The 24,317-nt window shown below is 40.8% G+C and overlaps 3 pseudogenes; 2 read left to right on the top strand and 1 right to left on the bottom strand.

Annotated features, from left to right (window-relative positions):
• Nucleotides 1-24,317, top strand: part of LOC138590918 (protein NLRC3-like) — a 316,106-nt pseudogene that overhangs the window by 64,710 nt on the left and 227,079 nt on the right.
• Nucleotides 1-24,317, bottom strand: part of LOC138590933 (uncharacterized) — a 170,623-nt pseudogene that overhangs the window by 85,622 nt on the left and 60,684 nt on the right.
• On the top strand, nucleotides 274-24,317 carry LOC138590917 (protein NLRC3-like; annotated as a pseudogene).

The following is a 24,317-nucleotide window of genomic DNA, read 5'->3' as shown; positions in this document are numbered from 1 at the left end:
GGCTGAGGCAGAGTGAGTGTTAATAAACATTTGTATCATTTACCTGGTAAAGTCTCTGAGTCACTTTTCCACCTGTGGACTGTAGAGGAAAGAAAAGTTAGAGCAAACTCAACAGCAGGCGGAGCGCTCATTGGTTTTATTAAACTGTATACTGTGTGTGAGTGTGTGTGTGTGTGTGTGTGTGTGTGTGTGTGTGTGTGTGTGTGCGCGCGTTACTTCCTGTTCTCTCGTTCTAGCGTGTGACTCTTGCACAGACGTGTTTTTCTCAATAAGATGAGTGTTTTCATGGAGGAAGAGGAGGACAGAGCAGAGTCTGGAGTTTCCAGCTGTCTGTCTCTGAAGAGTGAACGGTCCAAAGGTGAACCTCCGTCCTTCAGTAATGAACCTGGACCCTCAGACACAAAGTAAGAGACTGTTGTTACTGTAAACTGACCTGACAGATGATGTTTCATTGAGGATGAATACTAAATGTTTTGCTAATAGATTTATATTCATGGTGCAGAGTTATTATTGCAGAAACTGTTTCAAACTAAGGTGGATATATTCTGAGTTTTATATCCACAAACTTCTGATGTTTTTTCTGCATGAAAACACTTGAAACCTCCATTTCACAATTTACACCTCCAGAAAATATAGGATTCATTACTATTCAAAATCTGCTTCAAATGTTTCATTCATTTTTCATGTCTTTACTCAGAATACTGTGTTGGTTTGGCTCTTTCTCAGATGAGCCATCTCAGATCAGTTCATGTAATAATTGTACAACATGTGCACAGAAAACCTTTGCTCACTTTGACTGACAGTCTTTATGGTTTGTCTTTGCTCTTTGTACTTTGTTTCCTGAATTATGGCTTCATGGATTTATGATTTAATCTCTAACTTTTTATAATGTCCATGCATTTACAGCTTCTGTTTTAAAACACAAGGGATGTGCAATATTAAACATATCTTATCAATATTTTATTTTTCTGGTTTGTTGTTTTGTCTTTAGTGTACGACTGTTGGTTACATGTAGTTTAAAGTTGTTTGCAGCTGTGTCTGTGTGCAGCTCTGTTACCCAGGGTGAACTTCCCTCTGGGACAGTTGACTTGTCTCATTGACTTGTCTTATTTTTAACTCACTGCTTGTGTAAAACATGGTGAAGAAATGTTATCAGGACACTAAATGGCTGCTGTCAGTCGCCATCTGGAGGAAAGATGTACTCTAACTAGTGGACAGAGTAAACTGTTATCTACTGCTGAGGTGAAACAATTATTATAACTGTTGTTACTGTTATACAACAAAACATTTATATGATTCATTTCAGTTCATTTGTTCCTCTTAGTATCAGTGACAGCTGTCAGTCACCTTAAACAGCTGTCAACTAATCTAAGAACAATAATACAAACCTTTCAATCTCCTATTTATCAACAGCAGCAGTAGAATTTAACCCTCCTATTGTCCTTGGGGTCAATTTGACCCCATTCAATGTTTATCATTCAAAAAATAATAGTAAAGTTTTTTGCTTCATATTTCATGACTTTTCCTAATTTGATGGGGACAACTGATTATGCATAAAATTATCATGATGATATTTTTTCAATGTGCTGAACACATATTGCACGCATTGGTGTTCCTCTGGGGTCAATTTGACCCCAAGCTGTTTTAGCTGTGTAAAACTTGTCTGTCTGTGTGTGTGACCTAACATCCCCACACCTGCAGATGCAGAGTTGATACTTTTGAGTTGATACATAACAGGGGGGTGGGGAAAACAACTACTCCCACCAGAACTTTGGTACTTCTCGTGGTGTGGGCATGTGGGAAACAACTTGACTTGTGAGCTCCTGCCAGAATGAGGAAGCCAATGTAGGCTTGCGAGTTGATCACATCCAAGTCTTTCCAACTACACATCCCCCTCTAAAATTATCCCCTCTAAAATTATCATCTCAAGTACAATATTTTCAATCGATGGTTATATGAAGAGCTCGAATAATGACTTTATGTCTTCAACATGGCTGACTGTGTGTCTGGTGGGACACACTCTTAGCAGCACGTCTACCTTGTTGTTGAAGTGAGTAGAGGGACCATAATTTCACATTTTTGGTGCTAACATGACATGGGGGAGGAGGAAACAATATTCTCATGAGAACTTTCCCGCACCATGGGTATGAAGGTGTGTGTGTGGAGGGCGGGGTATTCCTGCAAGGACATTGCATTCTGACATTCTGAGACGGAGGATTGTGTTGAGGAGGACCCTGATTTTGAGGCATTCTCATCTGATGAGAATGAGAGTGTTGACCCTCCTGTAGTCTCTCAACCACCAGCAGACATGATCCCTTCCAAAAATGGAAAGATAATATGGTCCCTTTCCCCACTTCAACAGCAGGGTAGACTTAGCACTACTAATATTATCAAAATGGTTCCAGGCCACACCAGATATGCAACCAGCCATGTTGAAGACATCAAGTCATCGTTAGAGCTCTTCATAACACTATCCATTGAAAATATTGTACTTGGGATGACAAATTTGCCGATCCCAAGCCCGGATAACAAAAGAGGAGGGGTGAGTGAGACTTTATAGTGACTAACCACAAATATGTCACAAAAAAAGGAAATCAAAATAATTAAATAAATATGTTTATGAGAGGAAAGGGTGGGTCACCAACATCAATCAATATGGTTCATTCTGTGAGTCATGAATGTGCACCCCAGATTAGAAAAGATTTGGATGAAAGATTTTCAAGATACAATAGCTCTAAAACTGAAAGTTTGGCCTGATGGCGGCGCTACAGGAAAGGTCATATCATCACCAAAACCTACAGGGTTCATACTCTTGTGTTCATTAATGTTGTCAGTAAATTTGAGAAGATTTGTATTAAAACTGTTCAAGATACATTCATTCTAATTTAAAAGTTTGGGCTGATGGTGGCGCTAGAGAACAGGTCAACTCACCAATAAAATTCATTATCAAGGGGTTATTTATGTATTCAACAAATAAACAAAGTGCCTGACACAAAAACTTGGTCAACAATTTTATGTAAATCATTTTCTGGAGGCAAATATCCCTGGGGTCAGATTGACCCCAAGGGTAAAATGTGTTAGTTTATTTGAGGATAATACGAGGGTTAAGATTTTATCAAGGACTCATGTGATATAAATAAAAACATCTTGTGTGTTGCAGAGTTCAGCCCAACAGACAGAGAGCAGAGTCTGCAGTATCCAGCTGTCTGTCTCTGAAGAGTGACCGGTCCAAAGATCTTCCTCCACTCTTCAGTAATGAACCTGGACCCTCAGACACAAAGTAAGAGACTGTTGTTACTGTAAACTGACCTGACAGACGACGATGCATTGAGGATGAATACTAAATGTTTTGCTAATAGATTTATATTCATGGTGCAGAGTTATTACTGCAGAAACTGTTTCAAACTAAGGTAGATATATTCTGAGTTTGAGAATAATATAATCATATCATAAAATAATAATTTAGTGATTATTATTGCTGAGTTTTCTGTGTTATGAAGTGTTACTTTCATTGCATGCTGGGATATATGTAAATAAAGTAAGAACAGGAGGAACAATCAGAAACGTGTTGCAGTTACAATGTGGTTAGAAAACGTAAAGAAAAGACTTCATGTGTTTAAATGTGTTTATTCAGGATGAGGAGCACAGCAGGCTCTGAGACTCAGTGAGTGTTGTTGTTCAACTAGAGAGAAAGACACAAACATCTCATATGAAACACTGCAGCACACTGACATCATTGTATTTGTGATAGTACTACAGAAGACATGAAGAGACTGAAACAAAGGCACCTGTCTGGACTTGAACCTGTGACACCTCTGTGACATGCTGTGTGTCTGAGCCTGCTGCTCGACCTCAGTTTAATTTAGGCCACTTCTGACCTCAGTTCAAACATCACTGACTCAAGCTGAGCCGCCCACAGTGACTGTAAAACAGTGAAGCACATAATCAGCTGTCTTTAATGGAAGGCTTTTACTGTGAAGCAGCTGCAGGAAGTGTTGAGTTTGTATTAATAACAAACTACAGGCAGATCACACAATGTTTAATAAGACTGTCTGATAGGAAAGCAGTTAATTAATGACAAACACTTTTACTGCTCTCTGTGAGCTATCACAGCTTCTAGACAGTGTCGATCACATGGTGATATTTTTCTACCAAATTCAACAAATCATTTTAGTCATGAAGAAATGTGTTCACAGAGAGAAGAAGAGGAGTCATGTTTCTGTGGAGGAGCAGCCGTCCTGCTGTGCTGTGTGTCAGGACGTCCTGAAGGATCCAGTCTCTACCAGCTGTGGACACTGGTTCTGCAGACAGTGCCTCACCTCATACTGGGACCAGTCTGGTTCATCAGGAGACTCCTCCTGTCCCCAGTGTGGAAAAAGATCCAGAACAACACCTGGACTGCAGACAGCCAGTGAGACCAGCACTTTACAAAGTAAGACCATCCATCAGTCTGCTGATGTCATCGTGTCTGAAAACACGGCTTGTTGTTTTAATACAGAGACATTTGTTGTGTCATTCAACACCAACATTAAGATCTTTATAAATACCATTACAAATGAACTGATGTGTTCTGCTCCAGCATACATATCTGCTCTGTGTCGCTCGTCCCGTGTTCTCCTTTGAGGAAAAATCTGAACCCAAAACAAATGTATATTTAACATGTTGTGATTTTATTGTAGCGCCCCCTGTCTTTGCTTAAAATATCAGCATGCTGCTTGTTCTCCATCAGGAAGAACTTTTAAACTGCTGCTGTTCACCATAGACTGTATATAAGAAGAGGGACGTAGCCCCTGTGATGTCACCGCTTTTGTTTGTGGACAACAGTTTTGAGGCCTTTAGTTTATTTTCCTTCAACATCTTGGTTTTTGGATACAGAAGTGACCATATTTGGACGAGAGGGGGGAACTGAAGAGGAGGGAGGGATTGGCAAACAGTAAATGATTAAAGTTCTACAGTTATGCCAAAGCTAACTCATGACTTGGTTATTTAGATAACAAGCTAAGCTAACAAGCCAGGTGTTGTCTACACAGACCTCTTAGACAGTCTGTTGTTACAATGAACGGCTCAGCAACACATTTTATTTGTCTGATAATTGCATGAAAAATTCTCCAGAAGGCACCAACGTGGAGACATGGCAGAGAGGTTCAGTTCAGTGAGTAAGATGAGCTAAGCTGACGCCCAGCAGGCAGCAAACAGCATCCACCTGTCACTCAAAGAGTTCAGGCCCTTAATAATGCAAAATTATAAGTCTAAATATAATTAAAATGGCTGAGTCAAATAAAGATGACCCTCATTCAGATGTCATAACGAAATGAGCTGTAGAGAACAAAACAGTTTTTAGTCCTAGGCTGTAAACATGTTTATTTCTGCTGTAAAGTTGGGGATTTTAACATGGGGTCTGTGGGGATTGACTCACTTTTGGAGCCAGCCTCAAGTGGTCATTATGGGAACTTCAACTGTTTTTGGCACTTCTGTTTTGGTTTAATTTTTCAGCTCCTGAGGTTTCTGTCTGATATAAACATTTCCTGTTGCTGCTGCTTCACATGAAAGTTTTCCATCAGCAAACCAGCGGGTAGGGTTGTCACGGTGACCGCAATACCACGGTGATGTGACGACTTTTTAATATCGTTGTTCGCCTACTTGAAACCCCATGTTCAATAAATCAACTGAAAATGAAATAAAATGTGTAAACTTAATAAACTTAGGCTAAATATTATCCAGTATTAGCAGTAAAGTACCGTTTTTTCCCCCCTTCACTCAAACGCCTCTCTGGTCTCTGTCGCAGCACGGAGTAAACAGTAGGACCTGAATGCTGTCGGGTGTTAAAGAAAAATTCGATTCCCTTCGATTTGAGACGGATGGACTGTGGGATGTTAGGAAATATGAACACGTCAAAACAACAAACTACCTGTTCAATAGGCAGCCTAGTGGCTTAAACTGACATGTTAAAACATTCCAATACATTCATCTTCAAATCTATTTAATGATGTCTGTGATTGCTATATACCATTTTGTTATGTGTGGCTGTTTGTTCTTCTTTCTATCTGCTGTATTCAAGTCTCTGATGGATCACCTGATAAAATAAAGATTGTGTTTATATAAAGAGATTTGACAAGGAGCACTGAAGCTGTTCTGGAGGCTTGTGGTGGCCTGACTCCATACTGAGACACTTCATCTTGCATTAGTAATTTTATATTATTTCATTGTACTCTATTTTATCTTTTCTATTTGCTGATCTCATTGTTATGTTATTGATCCCTTTGATACACAGTAACTGAGCATCTCCTTTATTTCACAGCATGTTTTGCTTTGCATCTCTGTGCACATGACAAATGAAGAATCCTTGAAACTAGACTATTACATCATTTTGGGTCTACTGTTGCCCACTTTTCTGACAAGACAGCACTACTACGATTAAAAACAAACACCAATAACAACAATAAAAGACCAACACCACACAGCTGCTATCTCTACACTTTATTCACCAAACATGTAATACTTACTTTGCTAATAAAAAAATTTATAAAATAAAAATAAATGACCAATTAATGTAAAGTCTTGTCCAGTGGAGGTCTAGGACGTCGGGAGTGGTGGGACGGCGCCCTAGCGCCCTCTATTGGCCAGCTGCCACTGATCAGCGTGTTTTCTGCGTCTCTCAAGCAACATTTTTATGGTGTACTGTATGCATTAAACAACAAACAAAGCATATACTGATATGCTGAGCCAGCTTCACAGACCTACATGTCTGCAGAGCACTCCTAAGTCATTATTCAAACAGGGGTCTCTCCCTCTCTCTCAGTGCAGTAGTTAGACCCGCTGTCACGCAGATAACGATCAAATTAGTGATGTCCAATCAAAATGTAGTCGATGGCCCAATTTTGTATAAAGGTAAACATTCTTACTGGTTTAAATCAACATTTTTATAGTTGTCCCCATCTTTGCTTTCCAAGAGTTTTGCACAAAAATATATTACTTGCATTTTTGTGGCACGCGCCCCGAGGGGGGTCGGAGCGCAAGGAGGTTTTTCATTTCGTGATAAACAAGTATTTAATAAGTGTTAAAACTGTGTAATCTTCGTCATTTAAAAAGCAACAATATAAGTAACAATAGCCTGACAATAAAGCTTACTTATACTTCACTAAAATCAGCATAAATAAAAAAACAAAAGATACATGGCGGTAATACCGCATACCGCTCGGTTGAGCCGTCCTAAATCACCGCAGGGTAAATTCCTTCACCGCGACAGCCCTACCAGCGGGAGGATTTTATTTTGCAGCAGCTATAGGAAATGTAGTGTATTTGTTACAGAGATTGTCAGTGCTTTGTTAGTGGTTCCAATCATTCAAAGAAGGTCTACACAACAAGATGTGAACATCGTCTGCATGATTTTATCAGTGCATCAGTTTTAAATATTGCAGTGATGAAGAAACAGCCACAGTGAGCTGTTTAGATGAAGCGCTGCAGACGAGCTGCTGAGGATCAACCTGTTCTCTCTGCTGTCAATCAAACACGTTCACTGACACACAGTCAGAGGCTGATTTGGACTCAACTTTAACACTTTATATTTTCTTATATTGATCTTTTTTAGTAACAAGATAATCACCAGATTGTCAAATGTTCTTGTTTCGTCTCATTTTGTTCTCTGTTTTGTGAAAGGTGGTCAGCAGGAGGTTTTCGATCAACATAAGATCAGTCTGAGGAGGAGATGTGAACGTGTGACTGAAGGAACTGATGAACCAGGAAGTGGAACCCTCCTCAAAAGAATCTACACTGAGCTCTACATCACTGAGGGACACAGTGAAGAGGTTAACACCCAACATGAGGTTAGACAGCTTGAGACAGCTTCAAAGAGGAAGACCCTCCATGACACTCCAATCAAGTGCCACGAAATCTTTAAATCCTTACCTGACCAACAGAGAGACATCAGAGTGGTCCTGACGAACGGCGTCGCTGGTGTTGGAAAAACCTTCTCAGTGCAGAAGTTCACTCTGGACTGGGCAGAGGGCTCGGAAAACCAAGATGTCAGTCTGCTGATTCTGCTTTCCTTCAGGGAGCTGAACTTGATCAAAGACGAGCAGTACAGTCTTCTCAAGCTGCTCCATGTTTTCCATCCAGCATTACAGAAGGTCACAGCAGAGACGCTCGCTGTCTGTAAACTGTTGTTCATCTTTGACGGCCTGGATGAAAGCAGGCTTTCACTGGACTTCACCAACAATCAGGTTGTGTCTGACGTCTCACAGGAGTCATCAGTCAACGTCCTGTTGATAAATCTCATCGAGGGGAATCTGCTTCCCAAGGCTCTCGTCTGGATAACTTCCCGACCTGCAGCAGCCAATCAGATCCCTCCTACGTGTGTTGACAGGTTAACAGAAGTCCGAGGCTTCACTGACTCCCAGAAGGAGGAGTACTTCAGGAGGAGATTCAGTGATGAAGAGCTGTCCAGCAGAATCATCTCACACATGAAGACATCCAGGAGCCTCCACATCATGTGTCTAATCCCAGTCTTCTGCTGGATCACTGCGACAGTTCTGGAGCACATGTTGACCACAGGCCAGAGAGGAGAGCTGCCCAAGAATCTGACTGACATGTACTCACACTTCCTGCTGGTTCAGACCAAGAGGAAGAAGCAGAAGTATGATGAGGGACATCAGGTGAGTCCTCAGGAGCTGATGGAGGCTGACAGGGAAGTTCTTCTGAAGCTGGGGAGGCTGGCGTTTGAACATCTGGAGACAGGAAACATCATGTTCTACCAAGAAGACCTGGAGCGCTGTGGTCTGGATGTCACAGAGGCCTCGGTGTACTCAGGAGTTTGTACTGAGATCTTTAAAAGAGAGTGTGTGATCTTCCAGAAAACAGTCTACTGCTTTGTTCATCTGAGCGTTCAAGAGTTTCTGGCTGCAGTCTACATGTTCCACTGTTACACAAACAGCAACACACAAGTACTGAAGGCTTTCCTAGAAGAGAACAAACACATCTATGATAGACAGTTCTCATCCCTGGATGACATTCTGAGGAGCGCCATGATGAAATCCCTTCAAAGTAAGAGTGGTCACCTGGACCTGTTTGTTCGCTTCCTTCATGGCCTCTCTCTGAAGTCCAACCAGAGACTCTTAGGAGGCCTGCTGGGCCGGACAGACAACAGTCCAGAAATCATCCAGAGAGTCATCAACAACCTGAAGGAGATGAACAGTTATAAGATCTCTCCTGACAGAAGCATCAACATCTTCCACTGTCTGACTGAGATGAACGACCACTCAGTACATCAGGAGATCCAAGAGTTCCTGAAGTCAGAGAACAGATCAGAGAAAGAACTCTCTGAGATCCACTGCTCTGCTCTGGCCTACATGCTGCAGATGTCAGAGGAGGTTCTGGATGAGTTGGACCTGCAGAAGTACAACACATCACGGCAGGGATGGCTGAGACTGATTCCAGCTGTGAGGAACTGCAGAAAGGCTCGGTAAGTCCAGATGTGATTCACATTTTAAATCCGGGTTAATAAGTCGTTTAGTTCTTCAAATATCAACACTATAGAATTATCATTACTCTTAAAATACTGTTCCACTTGTTTATTCATAAATCATAATTCATAAATTTGTACTCAACTCAACTCAACTTTATTTATAGAGCACTTTAAAAACAACAGAGTTGGCCAAAGTGCTGTACACACACATAAAAACACAAAGCAGTTAAAACAATAGAAGAAAACAATAAAAGCCAGCATCTCAAACTGAGTTAAAAGCCAAAGAGAAAAAATGTGTTTTAAGAGAGGATTTAAAAACAGGAAGTGAGTCGACCTGCCTTATGTGCAAAGGCAACTCATTCCAGAGTTTTGGGGCAGCAACTGAAAAGGCTCGGTCCCCTCTCGACTTCCTCTTCGTCTTTGGGACGACTAACATTAACTGATCTGCTGACCTGAGGGAGCGTGAGGGAGCGTACGGCTGAAGCAGGTCGGACAGATACCGAGGACCATGAAAACATTTAAAAACAAAGAGAAGAATTTTAAAATCAATCCGAAAACGATTAGATGCTAAAACCGGGGTGATGTGCTCTCGTCTTTTGGTACCAGTCAAAAGTCGAGCAGCAGCATTTTGAACCAGCTGTAGTCGAGTAAGTGACATCTGACCAACATAAAGTGCATTGCAGTAATCTAAACGAGCTGTGATAAAAGCATGGATTAAAATCTTGAAGTGATGCCAGGACAAAAAAGGCTTAACTTAAGCCAGTTGTCTCAGCTGAAAAAAGCTGGACTTGACCACTGAATTGATCTGTGCGTCAAGTTTAAGATCACTGTCCAGTCTTACACCCAGGTTTGTTGCTGTTGGTGTCAAATATTGACTTAAAGGGCCTAGATCAGCATGGACTATGGTAGCATCACTAGGCCCAAACAACATGACCTCGGTCTTTATGTCATTTAAATGCAGAAAATTAATTGACATCCATGTATTTATTTCTGCAAAGCACTCCAATAGATGATTGGCATTCCCATGCTTTAGTGGCACATAAATTTGGCTATCATCGGCATAAAAATGGAATGCGATGCCGCGTTTACAGAGAATTGATCCTAGAAGAAGTAAGTACAGTGAGAAGAGAAGAGGGCCAAGAATAGAGCCTTGAGGCACTCCACATGTGAGAGGCGCTGCAGAAGACTCAGTGGCTCCAACACAAACGCAAATACTTCTCTCTTTTAAATAGGACCTGAACCAATCCAAAGCACCACCCTGAATACCCATCCAGTTCTCCAGGCGCGACAGGAGGATCTGATGGTCCATTGTGTCAAAGGCAGCTGTTAGGTCCAACAGAACCAAAGCAACACTGTAACCAGAGTCTGTGGCTAAAAAAATGTCATTAAAAACCCTCAACAGTGCCCACTCAGTATTGTGTCGGGTTTTAAACCCAGACTGGAACACCTCAAGAATGTTGTGCTCATCTAAGAATGACTTCAGCTGGCAATAAACAATTTTCTCCAAAATCTTAGACAGAAAAGGGAGTTTAGAGATTGGCCAAAAATTTGACATTACAGAAGAGTCTAAGCCAGGCTTTTTTTATCAATGGTGTCACCAGTGCATGCTAAAAACTCACAGGTAAAGTCCCATTAGTTGGCTGCTGTTTATAATATTGAGCACATATGGTGCAAAGGTGGGGAAAACCTCTTTAAAAGGACGAGGTGGGATTGGATCGTTAGGAGACCCAGCAGGCTTCATATGACCAACTGTATCCATCAAAGAGGGCAGACTGACAAGCTCAAACTGGTCAAAAACAGCAGAGCATGTGACAAATATGGAGGGGTCATAAGAAGGAGGACTAATGAGGGCCCTAATACTCGAAACCTTATCAGTAAAAAAGCTCAAGAAGTTCTCACACACTTCAGTCGAGTTCTCCAGGCAGGCTGATTGTGGGGCGTTAATAACAGAGGTTCCGATTTTAAACAGAACACGAGGATTGTGACAGTTAGAGGCAATAATATCAGAAAAATGATGGGCTTTAGCAGCTCTCGCAGTTCTCTGATAAGTACGCCAGCTGTCCTTCAACATCTGGAAAGACACCTGTAACTTGTCATTTATCCAGGGCTCGGGTCTAGGCTTGGAAAGCCTCGTTTTTAAAGGAGCCACAGCATCTAAAATGGTTTGACATGTTGAGTTAAAGTGAGAAGATAATGCCTCAACATCTGAGTAAGAGCCCATGGACTCGGTTGGGCTGAGCGCTGAGTTGAAGGCTGCAGAGAACTGAGCAGCAGTGGAGGAATTAACAGCCCGACAGCGCTGTACAGGAGCACGAGGTTTGACCATGTGACAAGGAAAAGGCATGTCAAATATAACAGGCATATGGTCTGAAAACGCAGCATCACAAACTTCTAAGTTACAAACAGTAAAACCATGTGTTAAAACTAGGTCAAAAGTGTGTCCACGTTCTTGTGTAGGACCAGACACAAGCTGTACAAGATTAAAAGAGTCAATGAGATGTAAAAAGTCTTTGGCCAACGGCTTCGCAGGACAACACACGTGGGTATTAAAATCCCCAACGACTAAAACTCGGTCATAATTAGGCATTATTCTTGCCAATAGATCAGCAAAGTCACCAATAAAGTCTTTGTTATACTTGGGTGGTCTGTAAATAACACCCGGGGGGCAGAGCCAAGCTCAAATAGGTTCATCTCAAAGCTGGAGTAAGAAGTTGTCAGTGTGACCTGTTTACAAATATAGCTTTCCCTGTAAACAGTCGCTATGCCTCCTCCGCGACCTGACGACCTCGGGGAGTTAAAGTATGTGCAATCAGGTGGCAAAAGTTCACAGAACGCACTGGACTCACCGATAGTCATCCTTGTTTCCATTACGCACAGAAAATCCAATCCGCGGGACATAAAGAAATCCTTTAGAATAAAAGTTTTGTTAGCTAGTGATCTAGCATTCACCAGGGCCATCCTAACAGTAGCTGGAGCCGGGGCAGTAGCCGTCTGTGGAGCCCGAGCAAGCGGCCGCAGGTTGTGTAGGTTCACCCCGCGCCTGCAGAGGTAGGGAAAGGAGAGACGCCGGGTCGGCTGCCCCTCATCCGAGCCGGCCACAGGAACCAGAGAGGGACCGATTGGATCCACGGAGCGCCACAAAGTGAAGCGATGACAAATCAACCCAGTATATCCAGGAAAACCAGCAGGAGAGCACGCCAAACAGGCTTTCAGTTTCACTAGCCTGCCGCTGCGCTTCCCCCGACGTTTGCGTCCTCTGCGCGCAGGTGGAGCTGGACCACGGTAGAGGTAAGCAGGTATACCAGAGAGAAGCGGGGGACAGACTGTTTTCTGTCCATCTCGTTGAAACTGACCCATATTTTCAAAAGAGGATCGAAGATTTAGGAGTGTTTGGCGATCATATATCAGCAGAGACTTGACATTAAAGGAGAAAAGCGACAAAAACAACAGAAACACAACCAAAGTTTGCAGAGACAGACAGCAGGCCGAATACACTGGGACCATCTTTGAATCGGAGCATGTTCGGGGACCAAACACACTCAACTTTATTTTTTCTGTTTCTACAGTGCACTTTAATTTGTTTTGTGATGCTCTGTATATATCCAGTATTTCTGTTTTCAAAGCACTTTGTAAAATAAGTATTATTAGTGTTATTCAGATTGAGTGTCTCATGTTTGCTGCAGCCACTGTGGCCACAGGTGAAAACTATGGGATCGTGTTGAGCGCTGTAACATAGTGATTTGGTAGCACAAGCAGAGAATCGTCATCAAATCTTCAAACTGATTCAGAAATGTTCGTTCCACAACAATATCTATGAACAGTTTGCTAACATGAACTAACATTAGCTTCTGTGAACTGCTGCTCATACGACACAGACTGTCACAGTAACACCCCTGAGTGTGTTGAACCGAGCAGTGGTGCATTTAGTTGCTTATGAATTCCACATTTGAAAGAGGGAGGTTGTGTTACATGGCTGTGTTTTGAAGTGTTTCCTGATATTCTGTTGCTCACAGAAAGAAGCTGACAGGTGTTTCTCTCTCTTGTTGCTGTAGAGAAGAGTAGTAGCAGGAAATGCACAACTTCCACCAATATTTAAGGTCTGATGAATATCTCAGAACATTATGGTGAAATTCAGACTTTAAGAGATCGTATACACACCAATGTTATTGATCTTAATACTGATACAGTGACAACATCTTTCTGATGACGTCATGGCAACGATAATTAAACCTTACCGGTTTGTTAACTATGTTTGTTTGCTGAATAAGTTCTTCAGATGCTCACAACAGAATGTAGACGACAAAACTTCATGCACTCAGCTGTCATACACATCAAAATGTTTGATTATAATATGATTTAAATATGTACACGTCTAATACTGTTAAAAGGTTCCTTTTGTTTCGATCCCACTTGACAGCAGTCACTGAATTTTCCCACTCATGCACGTGAACCTGAAAGCAGCAGGTAGCCAGCAAAGACAGATGGTCTTTCTCGACTGTAATTGTTAAACTAAGTTGTAAAAAAGGTTTCTAATCAAGACGTCCTCATGCTAACTCTTTGGAGACAGACTTTTTCTCCTCCTTTATCTGCACATTAAAGCAAATCCAAGATGCAAAGTGTGCAGGTACGAGAGGGAGTGAGGAGAATTATTGTTTCCTGTCAAACACAGAAAGATAAGATGAGCTGAACCCTGAGGTGAACAGCAAACTTAGATTGTTATTTAGTCTGATGTGTCAAACTGTCATGAAGTAAACACAAAGTGTCTCTTTCATTGTAACATATCATGTAATTTATGTGTCATTACACAGACTTTCTTACTGTGGACTGTCAGAGACTCACTGTGAAGTTGTGGCCTCAGCTCTGAAGTCCAACCCCTCCCATCTGAGAGAGCTGGACCTGAGTGACAACAGGCTGCAGGATTCAGGAGTGAAGCTGCTGTCTGCTGGACTGGAGAGTCCAAACTGTAGACTGGAGACTCTGAGGTCAGTTTACTGACTGTAGCATGTAGTTTTTCTTATGTGTTCAATTCAACTCCTTGACTGAGGTTGAAAGTTTTGGGTGGTTAATCTTCAGGATTGACCTGATCACAGATCTGAAGAAGTGATTTTAAAATGTTCTGTCTTTCCAAATGGCTGAACAACAAGTGAAGAAAAGAAAAGAGATATTCACTGTTTGAAAGTTTCCACACGACTCACATTGGTGTCGATCAGACAGTGAAGATGATGTCAGCACTGACGAGGCTGTAATGTGTGTGAGGGATGTGAACGATGTCGTAGATCTGATGATAGCAGATGAAAACCGGCTGCAGAGAGTTTGAGCTTCTGTGTAAACAGACAGAGAGACAGGGTCGATAAAGAAAAGGGAGTCATGAATGCAGAGCTCAGTAAAGGTGAAGGAAGGAACTGTGATGATCTTCATGGCATCAGAAGCTGACGCCCCACACAGCTGCTGTGGTGTGCATCAAAGCAGAGCTAAGAGTAATAAACAGCAGCCTAACAGCGGCCAAAACAACACGACAGAGCAGGATTCAAAGTCTGTGTGAAGATTTAAAAAAGGACTCTGATGTAATTACTCCAAAAATATCAGTCATAGTGTTTGTGATTCACAACATGAACAGACTGTAAATATATGCAGATTTTATTGTTCAAAGTTCAGTCAAACTTTAGAAGCTTAATAAAGATTAAATTACACATCAAAGTCATTTGAACATGTCAAAAGCTGCAGCATCCTTCAAAAGAACAAGTGTTACACCTGGTTAAAGCCACATGAAGTGATGATTCTGAATGACAGCGTTAAGTTTGAGTTATCTGAGCTTCTATATTATTTCCTGTTATTCTTTCTAACAGATCAAAGTGTTGCTTTGTTTTCATGTCAGCATTGAGGAACTATTTGAAGAAACAGACCTTTAGATTTCAGCAAAAACAAACAGTCAAAGAGTGAATTTGGTTGTTTAGTTTCAATAGTTTGAACCTTTGGTGGACACAGACTTGATTTGGCTGACTCAGACTGCTGAAGCTTCATATTAGTTTCACATGAACTTATGGAGTTTATCCTGCTGTGTAGTTTTGTTAGGAAGGGACCACTTCACACTCACTGGGGACAGTAGGAATCATTGCTGCCACTAATGAGTCTTTAATGTGCAGAAAGCATGTGGCTGTTATTTTAAGACTTCAACAAATGTGGACATCTCCTTTTATTACATAGACCTACTAAGCCCCCAAATACAGTAAGAAGAAGGTCATTTAATAAATGAATGAATGAACAGTGTTTAGTCCAACATGTCTGATGTGTTCATGATTCTCTAATTACAGACGTGACTGAGATCAGCAGCATGTTATTAACCTGTGCTGACATGAAAAGGTGTATGAATGTTCTGTTGACATTTGGATGATGACTGCAGAAGGCTGACGTCATGATGATCCACAGAACACAATGGAAAAGTCACTCCACTCATTTGAAGGAAAATCTGTAATTTTGTCTTCATTCTTTATTCAGATTGATTCTCTGCAGTTTGTCAGAGATGAGCTGTGCTTCTCTGGCCTCAGCTCTGAAGTCCAACCCCTCCCATCTGAGAGAGCTGCAGCTGAGTGACAGCAAGCTGCAGGATTCAGTAGTGAAGCTGCTGTGTGGTTTTCTGGAGAGTCCACACTGTAGACTGGAGACTCTGAGGTCAGAAACCATGTTTTACTTCTGTGCTGAGATTAATATGATGTGAAAGTTGTGTTGACACTAAACTGCAGACATGAGGCTGATATTATACTGATCCACACTGAGTATCTTAATGCTGAAGTCTATTTTCTTCTTCACTGCTTTAGTCCATTGACTGTAGCAGAGCAATGTTGAGTTACACATTTAAAACCTTCATAGAACAAGAAAAATCCTACACTGTATAATTCACTGTGAACCTCTGAAACACCTGATTTCATCTTTTATTCCACATCATGTTTTTAAATAAATCAGTCATAGAAACATTTATTAATTATTTCAGTTTGTACGAGCAGAAAATAACAAATATATTCAGTATTTTCTTTTTCCAACATTTCGATTAAAATATTTGTTTCTTGTAACGACTGAAAAGTTTAAAGTGAAGATGCTTTGAGTTTATGGCTCCACTATTTCTAAAAGAAATACTGTCCATGTCTTTGTTCACATTCACCAAAATTCATTCTGACATATTTGGCATCTTGGAAACTTTAGTATTTTGAGTCGACTCTTCAGTTATTTTCTGCTGGTTTTTATTGTATTTCTTGTTTGTTGTGTTTGGCTGCACAACATGAGTTTGTATAGATGGAGCCACTGGTGCTTCTTGTGTTACGCTCCTGAAAAATGAGGAGAAATAATCACAGTGAGTGATCGGGTGATGTTTCTCAGACACGTCTGAAGTTCGATGAGGAAAGTGTTGTGATTTCTCCTGGTGAGGGATTAAAAGACCACTTTCAGCATTACAGAAGACCTCTGTAACCACCATTTCTTAGTTAGAAGTTTGTTAATATTCTTTGAATAGTATAATTGGCTGGAGTACAACGAGTATTATATGTCTGTTTCATTTAGGGAATATTGCTAAACATTTAAACTAATTTATTCTTGCATTTCCCTTCTGTAAGTTTCTTACCGTCCTGTGCAGCTTCCACAGTCATGTGACTAATTGACAGAAAATGAGTCTTTTTATTTTAATATATTCTGTAAAAGTTCAGTAAACGAGTGATGGCAGAGCAACACGGTTGTTTTACCGTGCCTGTGGACTAAACACGTAAAACATTGTCGTGTGGTTACCATAAGAAGTAATTGTGGAGAAAGATGACCACTACAAGCTCTGTTGCAGTTTAAACTCAACAACAAATTAATCAAATGTTTCAAAATATCACCTAATTAGCATTACAACCACTTTTTTATTTTTTTTAATAATTCTGTTTATTGGAAATTAAATGACATACGCTAAAGTGCAATGGGTTGTACAGGAATATAAATGTAATGTAAAGTATAGCCTAAACTAAGGCAACAACTAGAACACAACGTAACATCTACATTACAACCATTTTAATAGTGTTTTAAATATGTGTTTTATTTGAATCAGTCGTCATAAATGTTTGATCTTTTTAACCTAATCACAGATTTTAACATCATCACAGACCAAGAAGCACTAAACTGTAACTTGTATCAGACTATGAGTGTGTTATATTTGAACATGTCACACTTGCAGAGTTTAAGAGGCGAAGTCGCTGCGTCTTTATTGAAGTAGCAGCATGTTGTCATTAATATTAATGAGAGCTCTTTTTCACTTTGTGTATTTCACACATTTTAACCTGCATCCTGTTGTGTTCAGGTGTTTGGAGTTTCCACTTTCTGAACTTTGACCTTCTTAACCTTCTTCAGCTCTGAACACATTATTAAACATTAAAGGATTTCATGCAGGAACATTGTATTCTAACGTCACATCATTTATTCTTTATTCAGGTTGAGTGGCTGCTGGTTGTCAGAGATGAGCTGTGCTTCTCTGGCCTCAGCTCTGAAGTCCAACCCCTCCCACCTGAGAGAGCTGGAGCTGAGTGACAACAAGCTGCAGGATTCAGGAGTGAAGCTGCTGTGTGGTTTTCTGGAGAGTCCACACTGTAGACTGGAGACTCTGAGGTCAGAAACCATGTTTTACTTCTGTGCTGAGATTAATATGATGTGAAAGTTGTGTTGACACTAAACTGCAGACATGAGGCTGATATTATGCTGATCCACACTGAGTATCTTAATGCTGAAGTCTATTTTCTTCTTCACTGCTTTAGTCCATTGACTGTAGCAGAGCAATGTTTTGTCTACACATTTCTGAATATATTTTTTTATTGAGCACTCATATCACAGGGGTTGTACATGATACAACATTCACAAAAGAGCTTTAGACCAATGCTCACCTCATTTTGTATGAACATACAGGACATCCATCCAGGAAAAAAAAAAAAAAAAAAAAAAAAGATAATAATAATAACAATAATAATAATACTGATAAAAAAAATAAATAAATAAATAAATGAAAAAGTAAATAAATTAGAAAAAAAACAAAACATACATAATCATAGGCTCACCATTTTTTCAAGTTGTGTACTACACACTATAGCTTACAAGCATATGTCAGCACTGGATCCCAGACTGAAAAGAATTTATCCCTGGACCCCCTGAGAGTGTATTTTATTTTCTCTAACTGTATGAACTGCATTAGGTCATTAAACCACAAAGACACACTAGGTGGATTTTTAGATTTCCAATGTAATAAAATTCTTCTACGTGCAAGCAGTGTTGTAAAAGCAATGATGTTTTTATATCTTTTCCTTATTGTACAGTATCTTCTATCAGTAGTACCAAATATGGCCATTACTGCACTGGGCTGTAGATCAATATCAAGAGCCTCTGACAATGTTTTAAAGATTGCAAACCAATAGGGTATTAAGGCTGAACACGACCAAAACATATGGGTTAAGTCGGCAGGAGTATTTCGACACCTGTCGCAGCTTGCATCCGTGTTAGGGTATATTTTAGCAAGTCTGGCTTTGGAGTAGTGGATGCGATGTAAGATCTTAAACTGTATTATGCTTAATCTGGCACATGAAGAGCTGTCATTCACTCTTAGTAAAGCGCTGTCCCAAATGTCTTCTTCCAAGTCCTCTCCCAGCTCATCCACCCAAGCTGCCTTGATCTTTGCAAGAGTTGTATTTTTAAAAGAGGATATACAGTTATTGATTCTTGAAATAAGTCCTTTAAAGCTGAAGGTAGTTTCTAATAGATCATCTAAACCGGAAGGTGATGGTGAATATGGAAAGTTGGGGTCATGATGTTGAAGGAAGTGGTGGACTTGGAAATAACGAAACAGGCTAGACCGAGGGAGGCCAAATTTATGTGATAAGTCATCAAAGCTAGCAAAAATACTGTTTATATACATATCTTTAAATTTGTAAATGCCTTGTCTTTGCCAGAGAGTAAATTCGGAGTCTAATCTAGCTGGAAGGAAAAGATGATTATTGTGTATGGGACTTATATGGAGAAGATTATTAAACCTGAAGCTATGTCTAAGTTGAAACCATATTTTGAGGGTATTTATGACTACTGGATTGTTGGTGTATTGAGAAGTAGAAATGGGAAGGCTGGAGGTGACCAGGGCTCTGAGAGAGGTTGAAGTGCAAGATGCAGCTTCAAAATGGCACCAGTCCGTATCAGGAGTGTGGAGCCAGTGCATGATTTTTTGAACATTTGAGGCCCAATAATAATGACAAAGATTTGGGAGAGCCAGGCCACCCTGCATTTTAGGCCTCTGTAACAGTTCTAGCCGTATTCTAGGTTTCTTCCCCTCCCATATAAATGAAGTGAAGACCTTATCAATAGATTTGAAGAAAGATTTAGGGAGATAAAGTGGAATACACTGAAACAGATAAACAAATTTGGGGAGTACATTCATTTTTATACAGTTCACTTTTCCTGCTAAAGATAGGTGAAGTGTTTTCCATTTCTTCAAGTCTGATTTGACTTTCTCAAATAGCAGACAGAAGTTTTCCTGGTAAAGCTTCTGCATGTCCCTTGTGATGTTAATGCCCAGATACCTAAAGCCATTTCTAGACATCTGGAACGGCAGAGCATTGTCCTGTATTTGAAGAGCCAAGTCATTAACAGGATAACATTCACTTTTACTAAAGTTCAATTTGTACCCAGAAAAAGCACCAAATCTCCTCAGAGCATGGATCACATGGGGGGCGCTTGAAACAGGGTCCGATACATACATTAATAAATCATCTGCGTACAGAGATACTCTATGCTCTTCCCCTCCCCTATGGATTCCACTTAATGAGGGTAATGATTTGAGTGCAATGGACAAGGGCTCTATGGCCAGGGCAAATAGCAGTGGGCTGATAGGGCAGCAATGACGGGTGCCTCTTGACAGCTGAAAATACTGAGAGCGTTTGCCATTTGTAATTACTGAGGCTTTGGGTGAGGTATATAAGAGTTTAATCCATGAAATGAAATTAGGACCATACCCAAATTTCTTTAAGCATGTAAATAAATATCCCCATTCTACCCTATCAAAGGCTTTCTCTGCGTCAAGCGTGATAACCACCTCGGGGACTGCACTGGACGCAGGAGAGTGAATAATATTTAATAGCCGGCGGATATTTGTAAATGAATGACGCCCCAAAATAAAACCAGTCTGGTCAGCAGAAATCACGTCATGCATTGTGGCTTCTAAACGTAAGGCAAGGGCCTTGGCCAAGATCTTCACGTCACAGTTTAAAAGGGAGATGGGTCGATACGAGCCACATTCCGTGCTATCTTTACCTGGCTTAAGCAAGAGGGTAATTGATGCTTCAGTCAGTGTCTGCGGAAGGGATCCATGAGACAAAGAGTCATTAAACATATCAAGTAAGATTGTAGACAGCTTACTAGAGAACTTTTTATAGAACTCTGCAGGGTACCCATCAGGGCCAGGCGTCTTGCCATTCTGCATTGCCTTAATCGCGTTAATGATTTCCATAGATTTTAGTGGGAGCTCAGTCTCAGTCCTGTGTCTTGTTTTTATAGAAGGAGCTTGGAGATCATTGAAAAAATGTTCCATGTCAAAGCTATCATTTGTTATCTCTGACGTATACAGATTTGAGTAAAACGAGGTGAATGCTTCGTTTATTTCTTCTGGGTCAATAGTTAGTTCACCATCATCTTTCCGTATTTGTGGAATCTGTTGGGACACGGAGCGGCACTTAAGTTGGTGTGCTAATAGCCGTCCAGCTTTGTCGCCATGCTCATAGACATACCCCCGTGATTTTAATAGGAGACGTTCTGTCTTTTCAGTTGATGACAAATTATATTGAGTTTGGAGGTCCAGCTTCTTTTTATATAATTCAGGGGAGGGGGAGGTGGACTACTGAGAATCCACCATAGCTATTGCTTTAATGAGCTCCTCTTGTTTTGTTCTTTTCATTTTATTTGTTTTAGCAGAATATGATATAATCTCAGCCCTGATTACATCTTTTAATGTTTCCCATAAAAGAGAAGGGGAGGTGTCCTCCTTTTTGTTGGAATCTATAAAGTCATCAATTTTTTGGGAGATCATTTCACAAAAAGTCTCATCAGCCAGAAGATTTCTATCTAATTTCCAAGAGGGGCGTTCTAATTTGTAAGAAGGAAAAGCAAGGTTTAATATTACAGGGGCATGATCTGACTCAGCTATAGTTGAGTATTCAGCGTTTGTGACAAAGGGGAGAAGAGTCTGGTCAATAAAAAAATAATCTATTCTACTATACGAATGGTGTACAGAGGAAAAAAAAGAAAAGGACTTGCTTTGTGGAAACAAAGAACGCCAGGGGTCAACACCTCCTATCTGGTTCATAAAGGCTGATAACAGCTTGGCCTTTTTAGACAGGTTCGTAGATTTAAAGTTGGAACGGTCTAATACCGGGTTTATTACACAGGTTTAAATCGCCGCCAAATATCAATTGTTGTGAGTTCAAATCTGGGATTAATGAAATTATTTTCCCCATAAATTTATCATCATCCCAATTTGGGGCATAGATGTTAATCAAAACCACAGGCTTATGGTAGAGAAGTCCAGAAACCATTACAAATCGACCTTGTGGGTCTGAGGTGACAGTGGTCGCACTAAACTGGATTCTTTTATGAATCAATATGGCCGTTCCACAAGTTTTAGAGTTAAGGTTAGAATGGAACACATTCCCCACCCATCCTTTTTTTAGTCCGACTTGATCTTTAACCAGTAGATGGGTTTCCTGTAGAAATACAACATCACATTTTAAGTATTTTAGATGATTAAATATTCTGGCTCTTTTAACAGGCCCATTTAAACCTTTTACATTCCAGCTAATGAATCGTATAGCAGCCCTCTTTGCATCAATACCATCTCTCATGTTCAACTATAAAAAATAAAAATGAAAAGAGTAGTAAGTAAAGAGAAGTTAGAGCAGTGGTTGTGATAAAGTACACAGTTATGTTCGTTTCTTAAGTGAACTAAGGTGAACGTTTGTTGCAAAAATGTGGTGGTGTCCTTTCCCCTAACCCTATCCCATGTCCAAAACAAAAACAGAACTAGAACTAAGCCTATACTTGTCCTTCTCCCTGAGGCAAGCTGCAGGCTAAACACTATTTCCAAAAACTTCTGGCAATACATTCTCTTGACACTTATGCCCAGGAAGGCTCCCAGTGGTCATGATATGTTAAAATAAAAAATGAAAAAAAAAAAAAACTAAAATAAATAATAATATAATAAAATAAAACAGCAGGTGAAACTTGACGCTCCTCCGGTACAAGGCTTGTTTAACTCCATTAAACGCAGCTCTCTTTTTAGCGAGCATCGCGCTGAGATCTTGATAAACTCTTATAGTGGTACCTTGGTACGTCAGCTCGTGATTCCTGGCCCAGCGCAACGCAGCTTCTTTCTGTTGAAATCTGGAGAAACAGACCAGGAACATGTGGGGGGATGATCTCCGGCCGGATCTGGAGGTCGGGGTCCGGTGGTCTCTCTCCAATTCAGGCGGCGCAGCGAAAACATCGGGGCCCATCGCTTGCATCAATGCCTCGGACATGAACTTAACAGGGTCCTTGCCATCCTCGCTGCCTTCAGGGATGTTTAATATACGGAGGTTAGCTCTCCGCGAGCGATTCTCGAGGTCGTCAATCCGATCCAGAAGTGACTGGTTATGGTTTTGAAGCGTTTTAATGGTAGACTCCGCTACCGTTAATCTTTCAAACTTGTCACCAGCCACAGACTCAACGGAGGTGAGACGGCCCTGGAAAGACTTCATTGTTGATTGCAGTGTACCCATTGCAGTCTGCAGCGGTTTGATAGCCTCTTGGATCAGGGAAGAAACATCCTCCTTTAACGAGGTTCTCTGTTTAGCGAACTCTGCAGACAGCTGGTCCATGCCGACCACCGCGGGAGCTGCAGCAGTTTTTGACGATGTCGGAGAGTTGTTAGCTGCAAAAGATGCTAGCTTGCCCGCAGCACTCGTAGCCCGCAGCACTCGTAGCAGCACGTGTAGCCGGAGTTTCCACGTTGTTGGCTGGTTTAGTGTTTTTAGGTTTGCTCATCTTATGCGGAGTTGACTAAACTAGGTCAAGCAACGTTGGTTATATCGAAATGCTCACAAAAAGATTGTTAAAAAATGAAAGTAACAAAAAGCAATCTGGGAGCCTTCGCGTGTGCGTCCTCTCTCTACATGTCGCAACCGGAAGCCTCGAGTTACACATTTAAAACCTTCATAGAACAAGAAAAATCCTACACTGTATAATTCACTGTGAACCTCTGAAACACCTGATTTCATCTTTCATTCCACATAATGTTTTGAAATAAATCAGTAATAGAAACATTTATTAATTATTTCAGTTTGTACGAGCAGAAAATAACAAATATATTCAGTATTTTCTTTTTCCAACATTTTCCTCCAAAGTCACATCATTTATTCTTTATTCAGATTGAGGGGCTGCAGTTTGTCAGAGATGAGCTGTGCTTCTCTGGCCTCAGCTCTGAAGTCCAACCCCTCCCATCTGAGAGAGCTGCACCTGAGCTCCAACAAGCTGCAGGATTCAGGAGTGAAGCTGCTCTCTGATCTTGTGGAGAGTCCACACTGTAGACTGGAGACTCTGAGGTCAGTCCATGCTGGCTTCAGCAGTATTGTACTAAACACAGTTATTATCACAGCAAAGATCCAGTATTGTCTGCTAAACCTCCAACCCTCCCAGTGGCTGCTGTCCTCAGTGAAGCTGTGAGAGGAGAACAGTGACAGGCTTCAGGATTGGACAGAAACACAGAGAGAGAACAGACAGCCAATCAGATCAGCACGAAGCTTGTTGTGATCACGCGTTTGATTTGATGTGA

Source organism: Semicossyphus pulcher, unplaced genomic scaffold (assembly GCF_022749685.1).
Source record: "Semicossyphus pulcher isolate SPU_LCO1_2020_fin unplaced genomic scaffold, fSemPul1.0.p SCAF_14, whole genome shotgun sequence".
Taxonomy (NCBI): domain Eukaryota; kingdom Metazoa; phylum Chordata; class Actinopteri; order Labriformes; family Labridae; genus Semicossyphus; species Semicossyphus pulcher.
The sequence above is the reverse complement of the archived record's forward strand: the minus strand, read 5'-3'. Positions and strand labels throughout refer to the sequence as shown.